The sequence below is a fragment of the Globicephala melas genome, chromosome 1 (assembly GCF_963455315.2).
Source record: "Globicephala melas chromosome 1, mGloMel1.2, whole genome shotgun sequence".
Taxonomy (NCBI): domain Eukaryota; kingdom Metazoa; phylum Chordata; class Mammalia; order Artiodactyla; family Delphinidae; genus Globicephala; species Globicephala melas.
Genome location: NC_083314.1, coordinates 178,941,157 through 178,953,684, shown reverse-complemented (window position 1 = coordinate 178,953,684; position 12,528 = coordinate 178,941,157). Strand labels below are relative to the sequence as shown.

General features: G+C 55.0%; 1 protein-coding gene across 2 annotated transcripts in view; it reads left to right on the top strand.

Moving 5' to 3' along the window:
* Window positions 1–12,528, top strand: part of DRAXIN (dorsal inhibitory axon guidance protein) — a 29,950-nt gene that overhangs the window by 257 nt on the left and 17,165 nt on the right. The window lies entirely within an intron of this gene.

The following is a 12,528-nucleotide window of genomic DNA, read 5'->3' as shown; positions in this document are numbered from 1 at the left end:
CTTTCCTCCCTGCCCTCCCGGCCCTCGGACCCGTCGGTCAGTGGGTCCACCGCCTCCGCTCCTCGCCGCGTCTCCCCTCGGCTCCTGGCTCTGCTCCTGGGCCCCTCGTCAGCCCGCCTTCCGCCGGACACTCACTTTTCCACGTTCTGACACTGCCTAGCGTGCGCCCTTGCCGCCCTCTTCCGGACGCGGCTCTCGCCCACTCTCCTCCTCGGCACTAGCCTTCTCCCTCTGGGACCCGGTCTCTCTTTGTCTCTCTGTCTCTGAGTCTCCCGGTGGTCTCTCAGGCTGGGGACCCCAATCTGACATCGTTTGAAGAAGATTGGAAGATTCCCTAAGCTCCGGACAGAGCTGGCAGGAGTGCCCTCTGCTTCTTTCGAGGCTGCCTACGGGGCTGGGGTGTGTTGCAGGTAGAGGGAGGTTCCGGCTGCGCCCCCCGCCAGCACTGCCCAGTTCCTCGCGCTAGCAGCCCCGACAGCACTGGCCTCGCTCTTCTGGCCCCGGCTCAGGCTCCCTTCCTCTCCACTGCTGGCTTTTCTCCAACCGCACGCCGGGGTCTCAGGCTGCTGCGGGACCCGAGGTTTGAGTGGTGAGACTTCTTGGGTTTCCCGCCAAGTCTTGCCTTACTGCACTGCGTGCTCCCTCTGCCCTCGCCTCTGTCTGGTCTCTCTTGCATGGAGCCGTCTTCCATGCTGCCCACCTCCCAGCCTGGTGGCATGCAAGAAGTGTCCCAGTACTGGTTCAGTACCACCCCTCTGGGGTCAGGCAGACGGAGGCTGAGGGAGTGACCTTGGACAAAGGGACGCACTTCTCTGAGCCTCAGTGCCCCCTTCATAAAACGGGGATAATAGCACCTACCTATAGGGATATATGTGAAAGCAGTGAAAAAAACATGTCGGGTGCCAGCGAGGCACACACTCGGTGGCCACGGGGGATTCTACAGTCCCAGTCCCTGGGTGGGGTGGGGATAGGGGGTCCACAGAAAGGGGGCAATGGATCAAAAATTCAGGCTTAGAGACACTGCAGAGAAACCTGACTGTGGCCCCTCCCGTATCATGGTCACCTCCCCCTACACACTGTTACTGGCACTCTTCTCTCTTTCTCTCCCTCCTCCTCTCTGCTTGTCCTAAAATCGGAGCTTAAAAATCAGAAAGAAAAGAGTGTCTGCTTTCAAAATGAGCTCAATGTGGCTGTGTCGATGTTGCCAACAGCTGGTCATTGATCATGAGGCATCCATGTGGCTCATTCCCAATTCTGAATCTCTGTCTTGCACCCATTTCTTTTTTAATGGCTCTCGCTCACGAGCCATTTCCTTTCCTCTGGGGGGGATTGTCTTTTGGACCCTGCACCTGTTGTGTAATCACCCAAACCCTCTGACCATCGTCTATGTCATCGCGACAGGTGACACACCACCCCAGGAGTCGGGCAGTGATGTGGGCTTAGGGCCATAATGAGGGCAACTTCGGAAGAGGGACATCTTCTCCCGGCTGGAAAGTTCTGGGTTCCCCTAGCTGAGCTTTTTTTCAGCCACAGCCAGAGCTAGCAACTAGTGCCTTTCTCTTTAGAGAGGCAAGAATGGGACTGGAAACACCCACAGACACACACACACACACACACAGACACACACACACACCCCATCCAGACTCCTGCTCACAATCCTTTCTGCCACTTTCTCTGCCTCCCTTCCCACCGTTCAATTCACCCTGCTTCGCATCCCTAAATCCCTCCATATCTCCCTGTTTCCACTAAATGAACTATGCTGCCTGCCTCCCATCACACCCCCTGTCGGCATCTTGGGTTTCAGCCATGACGGAGGGCCGATCATCTCCACGCCCTGACTGCCTCCGAGCTTTTGCTAGGCTCTCCCCTCTAACTAAAATGTCTCCCCTTGCAGGCCAAGGTCAGATGTCCCCTCCTGTGGGGAGCCCTCCTGCCCCCCTTGCCTCCCTGTCTCTCCCGTGGTCTGCACTTCCCTGGGCGGGGCTGGGTCCTGTTCCACTTGGGGTCCCAGTGCCTGAGACACAGCAGGCACACAGCAGCACAGCACGTGCTCTGTCCATATTTGTTCTAATATATGGAATCCTTGGCCAAGGAGATAGGAATGAACTGACAATTGCAAGCCACAGGTTATCTGTGGGTTCCACTGGGTCCTGCTGGCCAGGCCAGGGGCAGAGTTGGCCCTAGGGCAGACTGGTGAGGTTGTGGAGCGGGGAGCAAGCCTCCTGGAAAGTCCCTGTGGTACTGGGGGCTCTGCACGCCTCCAGAAGATGAGGAGGATTTCTGTGCCTGATGCGAACAGAGGAAATCGGCTAGACAGGGAACTGACTGCCCAAGTTCAGCAGACCAGCTTAGCAGCTACGTGACCTGGACCTTCACCTGCCTCGGCCAGAAATGTGGCAGAGCTGGGGTTTGCATCCTGGCCTCCCTGACTCCACAGCCTGGGAAGAGCACGAGCTGGGCATGTTCCTGGGGTGGGAAGGTGTCATACTAACATCTCTCCACTGGCCCATTCAGGTGCCATCCGCCTCTCTTGCTGTTCCAGGCCCTCTGCTTGTCCTACCCCAGCCCTTCCTCTCACGTGGGCCACCGTAGCCAATGGAACACAGGCCTCCCCAGGAAGGACCCTGCCACTAGAGGCCCTGCCCCCCTCATACCAGTTCCCAGCTTTGGCGGCCTCGCACCCCGCAACACCATGGCCTGGCATTGACCGTCTGGGACACACCCCTGAGTGAGTGTAGGGGTACCGGTGCTACAATCCAGAGCAGTTGGGATAAAGTAATTGCAGACCTCAAGTTTTTAGGGGCCCCCTCGGTGCCAGGCTCTGGGTTAAGGCCCCTACCACGTGTCATCCCTGAAAGTCACAGCGTCAGTACTCGTATTAGTTACCGAGTTAGCATGAGGTGTGGTCAAAGAGTCTGCCTTTGGAGTCAGGTGGCCACAGGTTCAAATCCCAGCTCTACCACTCACTCTACTGTGTAACCTTGAGCAAATCCTTCAAATCTTTGTCCCCATGTTGAACCATTGTTACCATTGTTATTACCTGGAAAGTATTGTCCACTTCAATGGGCTGAATTATAAACTAGATAATATATAAAGTTCTAAGCCTAGAGTAGTTGATACCCTATAAATGACACCCAAGCAAACATTCATTTTTCAGATGTGGGATTGAAGCCTGGAGAGGTGAATTGACTTGCCCAGGGTCACACCGCTATTGAATGCTGGAGCCAGGATTCACACCCAGGCTTGTCTGACTCCAGGTGTCTTTCTACTCCACCCTGACCTCTGCCAGCACTGACAGTGGGCATTCTGTCACTCGATTAAGTGATGGGTGCGACCAAATTGTCTGGGAACCAAGATAATGACATTTGGAGAATAGGGGGCCAGGAGGATGGCTTAGGAGAGGAGGAGGGGTGGCGAGTACCTGTAATGTAGCAGGAGGTAGGACTCCACTCCCTCCCCCCAAAACAACAGCCCTACCTCAGTTTTTTTGAGGTGTGAGGCCTCAGGGGGGTGGGAATTCCCGAGGCTGCTGTTGGAAATAATAAAAGCAGATGGCGTTGCCCCTGCGGAAAGGCAAACCTCATTTGCTAAGACAATGGTCCCCTCCAGGCTGGCCTGGGCCTGTGTTGACCTGCCCCACCGAAGCCATCCATCACCCCACCGAGCACTGAGGACGTGGCCACCTGTGCCTGCCCCCATGCACACGCAGGCACAGATGCACAAACACTTCCAGGAACCCACCCCCAAGCCCCACTCCCGCTCTTTCCCCTCCTCATAATAACAACAGCTACTGTTTATTGCACTCTTACTGGGTACCACTCACTCTGTATACCTTTGCCTCCCCTCATTCTCGCAACCTCCAGCATTTTACAGGAGAGGAAACCGAGGCTCAGAGAGGTCAAGTGACTTGCCCAAGGTCACACAGCTCTTTGTGCTCTGGTCAGGGGGTGCTCTCCCGTGGCTCAGCTTAATGGATTTGGGCTGACATTTTTGTGTTTGAATCAATAATAATTACATCTGTGCCTCAATCTTTCATTAGGTCTGTGGCCTCCCTGCCAGATCAGAGTGGGGACACCTGGAGGGCAAGGACTGTGTCTTTGCCCACAGAATAGAAGCTCCCTCCAGCGAAGTGTATGTTTTCCCCATGTTCTGGGAACGTCCAAGGCCAGAGCTGTGTCTCCCCTTTCAGACTGGGAAATCCCTAAGGGCGGCAACAGGGTCTCCCCTGTTACACTGGAGGCTTCCTGGGGCAGGGGCTGCTTTTCTTGCTCAGACTGAGAGCTCCCTGAGGACAGGAGCCGCGTCTCATCAGTCTAAGAGTCCTCCAAGGCAAGACCTAGATCTTCCCTGTTACAGTGGGAGCTCCCCAGGGCCAGGGCTATTGTCCCCAATCAGACTGGCAATTTCCAGAAGCAGGGACAAGGTCTTCAGACTAGAGCAGTTTCCCTTGCATGGCATCCAGGTCCTGCACCCAGAGGAGCTCAGCAAGTGGTGACTACCTGGTTCACTGTCCCTGGCAGTCTCCACCCTGGGGCTCCACGGGTCAAGAGGCAGAGTTCTCTGTGTGAGGCCAGGTTGGCACAAAGGCATGTGGAGGGGTAGGTGGGGCTCTGGCTGTTCTGAGGCCTAGGGGGGGCTGAGAGGCCCCTTCCTATTGGACAGGTGGCACTTTGGGGGCACAGAGCCTCAGGGCGGCAGGGGAGATGGGTAGGGACTAGCTCAGGACTGTCAAGGCCAATCCACCGATGAGTACCCCACAGGGCAGATGTTTCAACTCTTATCTCCCCTCCCCCCTTCCAGGAAGCTCATCTTTGCTGCCTTCCATCCCACCTACACTGCCTGAGCTCCTTCCATACCTGGAAACCTCCCCTTCCCCAATCACACAGAAGTCCTCATTTCCTAAATAGTCAAATCTCATGACAGGCTAATAATCCCATTTCACAGACAGGGAAATTATGACTCATGATGAGGTATGATGGTGGGAGGATCGTGGGAGGGGCTCGGGAGACAGAATCTAGTCCCAAATTGACTTGGGAAGAGCCCAGCCCAAGAATTTAGGATCCCCCTCCTCTCCCCCACTGTCATTGAGGACATAACCATTTTTGTTTTTTGTTTTTTTTAACATCTTTATTGGAATATAATTGCTTTACAATGGTGTGTTAGTTTCTGCTGTATAACAAAGTGAATCAGCTATACATGTACATACATCCCCATATCTCCTCCCTCTTGCGTCTCCCTCCCTCCCTCCCTATCCCACCCCTCTAGGTGGTCACAAAGCACCGAGCTAATCTCCCTGTGCTATGCGGCTGCTTCCCACTAGGTATCTGTTTTACATTTGGTAGTGTATGTATGTCCATGCCACTCTCTCACTTCGTCCCAGCTTACCCTTCCCTCTCCCTGTGTCCTCAAGACCATTCTTTACGTCTGCGTCTTTATTCCTGTCCTGCCCCTAGGTTCTTCAGAACCTTTTTTTCTTTTTTTAGATTCCATATATATGCGTTAGCATACGGTATTTGTTTTTCTCTTTCTGACTTACTTCATTCTGTATGACAGTCTCTAGGTCCATCCACCTCACTACAAATAACTCAATTTCGTTTCTTTTTATGGCTGAGTAATATTCCATTGTATATATGTGCCACATCTTCTTTATCCATCCATCTATCGATGGACACTTAGGTTGCTTCCATGCCCTGGCTATTGTAAATAGAGCTGCAATGAACATTGTGGTACATGACTCTTTTTGAATTATGGGACATAACTATTTTGATTGAACAATTACAACTACTCATTTTCCAGCCCTGGGGGAATCCACTCCCCCTAAAGAAGACAGGAACCTGCTGTCTTAGATGCTCTAAGACCCCAACTGGAGTTCCAGGTTTGTGGAGCTGACTACCAGGTGGCCCCACTGTCCACTGTTCTAAGAGCAGAAGAGGGTACCTGGGGATGGCCACCTCCATTGTCTGATTCCAGGCATTCCAGGAAGTGTCCAGTCAAGTCATGAGGGGGTGCCAGAGGGAAGAGTCAGGCAGATCATTACAAGTTAGAGCATTCCTGAAGTCTTCACGGCCGTATGGAAACAAAATCAGAGAGAATTCCTGCATCTCACAAAATCTGTCCTAAGCACTACTGACCTGGGGTTCTGGGCATACAAACACTGCCCCCAGGGCTCCCAGGGATGAGAGTGGAGTGAGAGTTCTTTATATATTAAGGAGTTAATCTCTTGTCTGCTGTATGAGTTGCAGAAATGTCCATTGAAGAGTTTTAAGCAGGAAAGCTAGTGTCCGATTTGTTCTTCTGACCACGAAGTGGAGGATGTTTGGACGATAAGCTGGGGCCTGGGCAGACAGCAGCACCGAAGGATGTTTGTGTTACTGGAAACATGGCAGGGAATGTGGCAAGAGTTCTGTGATAAGGGGGCACCTACACAGAGCCCAGTCTGGCCTGAGGCAGCTACTGTGAAGGACAGAATTCAGCCCTTAGTGTCAGGGTCCCCAGAGATGCCCAGCAGCCACAAAACTCCAGACCCACTTCCCCCATGAGCCGGGAGAGCTCATCACCTGTGGCTAAGAATACTGGCTCCCAGATTGCCCCAGAGGAAGGCTGGGTTCTCTTAAGGGAGCAAGATCCCCTTGGAGATGTTTCTTGGCCTCTCAGGGGTGGAAGTCCCTTCTGGTCCAGGTTTAGCAGAAGGCAGCTACCTTCCAGTTTCTTATGAGCTAAAGAGGGTTAGGATGTTTCCATGTGGAGGGTCCTTTCAAGACCTGAGCTGTGGCCAGGGGTGTGGCAGGAATCAGGGCCCCTTCCTGTTCAGATCCCTGACCCCCAGCACTGTGCACCCCTTTCTGAAGAGGCTTTGAAAGACAGAAGTGTCCCAGTCATCCCAGAGACCCCTGTACTGGCTTCAGGATGCCCGTCCCAGCGGCTCGGTGGGTTAGGGTTTCATCTGGGTGCTGGGGGTCAGTCACGGTTAGAGAGGTGACCAAAGCAAGGCAGAGCTCCTCCAAAAGCGAGTGAGAGGGAGGGACGGCCCAGGAATGGGCTTGTTATCATCACGCATGGCTGTGTTTTGTCTTTTTTTTTTTTTTGGCCGAGCTGCTTGCGGGATCTTACTTCCCCGACAAGGGATTGAACCTGTGCCCTCGGCAGTGAAGGCGCAGAGTCCTAACCACTGGACCGCCAGGGCATTCCCACGCTTTGTCTTTGAACATTCACAAATATGTCCTCTGAGTTCATGCTACTTCCCAATACCTGTCCCTGGTCCCTGGGGGCTCACTCCAGAACCTGGAGGATATGATGTGTCGTCCCTCCCCACAGGGGGCTGTCAGTTGGATAGACAGACAGATGGAGGAGTTTTGTCACTATAGATCATAAATTCCTAGTCTGCCTTGGCAGACCGAGCCCTCGAGACCATCTAATCTAACCCAGTGATCCAGTGGTCTTCCCCTAGTGCCCCCCCCATTATTTTTTGCGCAGTACGAATCATTTCCCATGAAATCTTATCCATAATCCCAACATATAAAATCAATAAAGGCAGCATTTTATGAGCGGTGTAGCACCTCACCAATAATCCACCAATAATCTCTTCCCCAAACCAAAACGTTTTCCGTTTCGTGCAGATACAGTTTCAAGCCCTACATGCCGTCAGACTCTTCAGCTTCTCCTCCATGGAGATGCCGTGTGACCACTGTTATGCCCCCAATGTACAGTATTGCCCATTTTACAGTAAGTCAAAGAGAAAAAAGAAGCTGTCTTCAATGGTATAAAAGCAGGCTATGGATGTCAGTTGCATTTGTCGATATGAGACCGAGCCTCTAACAGGCTTTGGTCGTTGGTGTCCAGAAAATCCTGGAACATGTCAATAAGTAGCTGCAAATGGCAACAGTTCTTTTAAACTGCTCACCTCGCATCCCTGGAACACTCTGCAGTGACCCGGGAGGAGGCCAGGTTATTGTGGGGATGTGCCCGAGTTAAAAGTGTGTAGAGGTCGCATTTGAGAGTGTCTGTTGTTTTTACCTACAGTTTTCAAAATAGCTTAACAAATATTTTTTAAAAGTGAGGTTAGAATCAAATGCTTAGAGAACCCCTGAAACATCTCCACCAAATATGGTGGCTCAAATGCGTCACTTTCACACGCGAGAAGGAGACGCAGGGTCAGGGAGGGGGGTTGACGGCCAAGTTCTCCCGGAGGGGTGGGGTGGTTGTCTGGCTTACAGCCTGGACTGAGCGTCGTAATCCCTAGGCTCCATCAGAGCATCACTGATATTCCTGGCCCAGGATTCCCATCGGACCCCCTTCAGCCAGCACTGCTCCCACCTCCCACCCCCCTACCCGCCCCCTTCTCCCGTCCAGCCCATCAGGCATCGGGTGAGCTGATCAGTAAAGGAGGAATTCAGGCCTCACTGTTGTCTGCCAGGCAGGTGGGCAGGAGCTCCCCTAGTCGCCCGGCCCCCAAATGCAAGGCTGTTGTGGGGAGGGGGGAGGGGGCTCAGGAATCAAAGCGAGCTCCGGGCTCCATCAGCTGCCCTCATTTGCATTAACACTGCCTCCCCGCAGGCTTCTGGATGGAGACCACGCCGGCAGTTCAACTCTGCACAGTATGGGGACAGGATAAGGGCGCGAGACAAGCCCCTTTCCCCTCCTTTGTCAGTTTCCTCTTCCCAGCTGCCTGGTCCCCGCTCCGGGGCCCTGACTGCACTCACAGCAATGGCAGGAAGTTACGTGGGGGAGGTAGGCGACCCCCGACGAAGCTCAGTGGACGGGCGTTGGGGTGCAGAGAGAACCCAGGCCTTGAGGTGGGGGCTTTGTCACTCACCAGTGCTGTCACCTTGTGTTTGTGGGTTACCCTCCCAGACCCTGGGTTTCCTCATTTTAAAAAGAATGGAGAACAACCTGCCCTGTGCAGGGCAATTGAGAGGATGCAATAAGAAACAGATGAAGTAGGCTTGTAAGAGCCTGGGCTTTGCAACCGCTCAGGGAGTGGCAGCTCCTATGATGACGAGTGCTCTTGTTCAGTTTAGTTTTTAAGGAGTCACTAGTAGATCTCTGTTGTGAGACAGCTGTCTTGGGGCTGTGGATGGTTCTCTTGTCCCGGGTGACTGAAAGCTGTTGTGTGTCCCCAATCCTGGGGGAAAGCGACCCAGGCCCAGAAGAGCAGGCTTTATGCGCAAACCTTGGGCAGAACCATCCCAGGCTGATGGGGGTGGGGCACGCGGGGCACCTGCTGCCCCTTGTCTCCCGGCTGCTTGGTGCTCTGGGAGGCCGCCTCCAGCTGGCTTCCAGACGGGCAGAGTGGATTGGAGCCCGCATCGCTGTGCATCCTCAGTGCGGCTTCTCTAGCAGCCCGTGTTCCCCGAGTGGCTCTTTGCCAGGCTGGCATCTTGGCTGCTGGAATGTGCCAAGATTCAAGTACAAATGCTGTGGGCTTGGGGACAGGGTTCCATGCGGTCTTCAGGGCAAAGAGGTGCTGGCATCCCCAGCCCTCACTTAGCTGCCTCCTTCTCTCTCTCTCTGTCGCACACACAAACACGCACACGCACACCCTCCCTGGGAACTCTTTACGATCTTCTGCTCGGGTGTCAGTTTGATTCCATCCCGATACGTAGTTGTCAGTGCCTGTTATTTGCAGGGTCTTGTAAATCTGACAGGGACAGAGGGGAAAGGGATCTTCCCCAGATCTTCTCAGGGACTTCATTTATTTATTCTAATATTTATTTACTTATCTGGCTGCGCCGGGTCTTAGTTGCGGCGTGCGGGATCTTTAGTTGCGGCGAGCGGGATCTTTAGTTGCGGCGAGCGGGATCTTTTGTCTGTGGCACGTGAGATCTAGTTCCCCGACCAGGGATCGAACCCGGGCCCGCTGCATTGGGAGCGTGGAGCCTTAACCTCTGGACCAGCAGGGAGGTTCCTAGTCGGGGACTTTAAAAAAGGCTGATTGCCCCAGCAGGAAATGAGCTAGGCAGAGCTGTGTGGGAGCCCTGAGGGGGGAGTTTTCTGCCAGAAGCGACATTTGGGACGAGTCCCAGAGGATGGGCAGGAGTTCCACAGAGACAGAGATGAGGGTGAAGAGGAGAGGCTGTTCTGGGCAGAGGGAACAGCCTCAGCGAGAAGAGAGAGACAGGAAAGATGGGAGGTGCTCGAGGCCCAGGGCATAGTCTCTATTGGCTGTGACGGGGAGGAAATAGAAGTCAGGGCTGCAAAGTTAGGTTGGGCCCACATTATACGAGATCTTGAGTACCCAAGTGGGAGTCTGTGGTTAAATGGGAAAGGGATAGGGAGCCATGGACAGTTTGGGGCAGGAGAGGGTCAGGATCAGAGCACTTTGGCAGCAGTGTGGGCTGGGTCCGGGGGCTGGACGGGCTGATATCCATCCAGGAGAGGGATGGCCTGTCAGGTGCTTCAGCCCGCACGCTGAAATCCCCGCTCCCTGCCCCAGGCTGGCTGCGTACATGATTTGTGGGGTGCAAAGGGTGGGAGGGAACAAAGATGGCACTGAAGTTGGGGTTCCTGGGTATGATGAACAGACCCATGGCCACTGGCAAGGGCTTGGTGAGAGGACTTCATTGGGAGAGATGGCAAGTATGGGTGGGGTCGTGATGCATGGGGGTGTAGGGTTGGGATGGGGCTGGGCTTCAGCTCCTGGCTCTGCAGGGGAGGAGCTGTCCTCTGGGACTAGTGCCGAGGCTGGTCACCGAGCTCAGAGGCTGGCTCGGGGTCACTGATCGGCCTCATGTGTGTCCACAGGGACAGCACGCTGCCCATACACGCTGTGGGGCTGCCCACCCCTCACCCCTCTGCCAAGCCTCATCTGGTCCCTTGCCTGCACTTTTTTTTTTTTTTTTTTTGGCGGTACGCGGGTCTCTCACTGCTGTGGCCTCTCCTGTTGCAGAGCACAGGCTCCGGACACGCAGGCTCAGTGGCCATGGCTCACGGGCCCAGCCGCTCCGCGGCATGTGGGATCTTCCCGGACCGGGGCACGAACCCGCGTCCCCTGCATCGGCAGGCGGACTCTCAACCACTGCGCCACCAGGGAAGCCCCCTCTATGTTTTTTAAAATTAAGATGAAACTCACATAATATAAAATTAACCATTTTATAATTCAGTGGCATTAGTACATTCTTAGTGTTGTGTAGCCACAACAGATCTGGTTTTTTTGTTTGTTTGTTTGTTTGTTTTTGCGGTGCGCGGTCCTCTCACTGTTGTGGCCTCTCCCGTTGCGGAGCACAGGCTCCAGACGCGCAGGCTCAGCGGCCACGGCTTACGGGCCCAGCCGCTCTGCGGCATGTGGGATCCTCCCAGACTGGGGCACGAACCCGTGTCCCCTGCACCGGCAGGCCGACTCTCAACCACTGCGCCACCAGGGAAGCCCCTGCCTGCACTTTCTGGGTGTCCCACCTTGCTCCTCTCTACTCTCAAGGTGGAAGGATTCTGTTCACCAGGCCAGTGTCCCAAAGGTCCCGTGTTGATGGTGTTCTGTGGGTTTCTCCCAGGTTATCGATGTGATGTCCCCGCAGGACAGAAGGGCGGGGCTGGGTCAGGGTAGCATCCAACACAGACTCAGCCTTTCTCAGCCACAGGGAGAGGAGGTGGAGTCTGTTAAATGCAGCCTGGCATCTGCCTGAGGCCTGGAAATAGGGTTTGAGGGGTCCCCGGGGGCAGAACAATTCTTGACTGACAGGCCTCTCGAAGGGCCCCTCCTCCTCCCACCTGGCTGCCGCAGGAGTGCAGGCCTTGCCTGAGCACCGGCCCCCCGGGCCCTCATTATGGAAAGGCTGGGGCTGAGGCTGGTGGGGCAGAGCCCAGGGCAGTAGAGGCCCGCACCTCCCGGGGGACCACTAACGCCAGTTGGGGGATGATAGAACAGCAGGATAACAGGAGGCTGGTGACCAGGCGAGCTGGGGAGGAGCCGCTTCCCTCCCCCAGACCCCTCGCTCTTCCCAGGGTGGGTCAGCCTGTCCTCCCCAGCCACTTCAAGGGCCCCTCACTCAGCGTTGGCTAACGGTGAACCTGGGGTGGGATGGCCAGTGCGGGGGCTGCAGGACCTGAGGGGGCTGGAGGGAGGGAGCCAGCAGTCATCCCCAGGCCACCAGCCTTTCCTCAGCCCTGGGCAATTACAAGGCCACAAATCACAAGGAGACGGTTGTGTAAGCACCTTTGTGAACCTAATGGAATATGCAGGGGGCCCAGGGAGGCCATGAAAATTCCATCAGCCTGGCTAACCTGGTGCCTGGCTCAGCCGGATGCAGTGAGGTTGGTGTAGGGGGGAGGGCTATGGGGGAGGGGCCCCAGGGGGTGGGACACTCCCATTGTCCCCCAGCCACAAGGCTCCTGAGCCTTAGCTCCAAGTGCTCCTGGAGCATCTGGGGGTTCCAACTCTTCCTCTGGCGCAGAGGGGGGAGCAGTGAGGTCCCCTGAGGAGACACCACTTCTGGTGCAGAAAGACGGGCTGTCCCCAGTGTAGGTCAGAGGTAGCTCACCCCACCCTGCAGGGTCAGAGTCCAGCCTCCAAAGCTCCCCAGCCCCAGCAGGGAC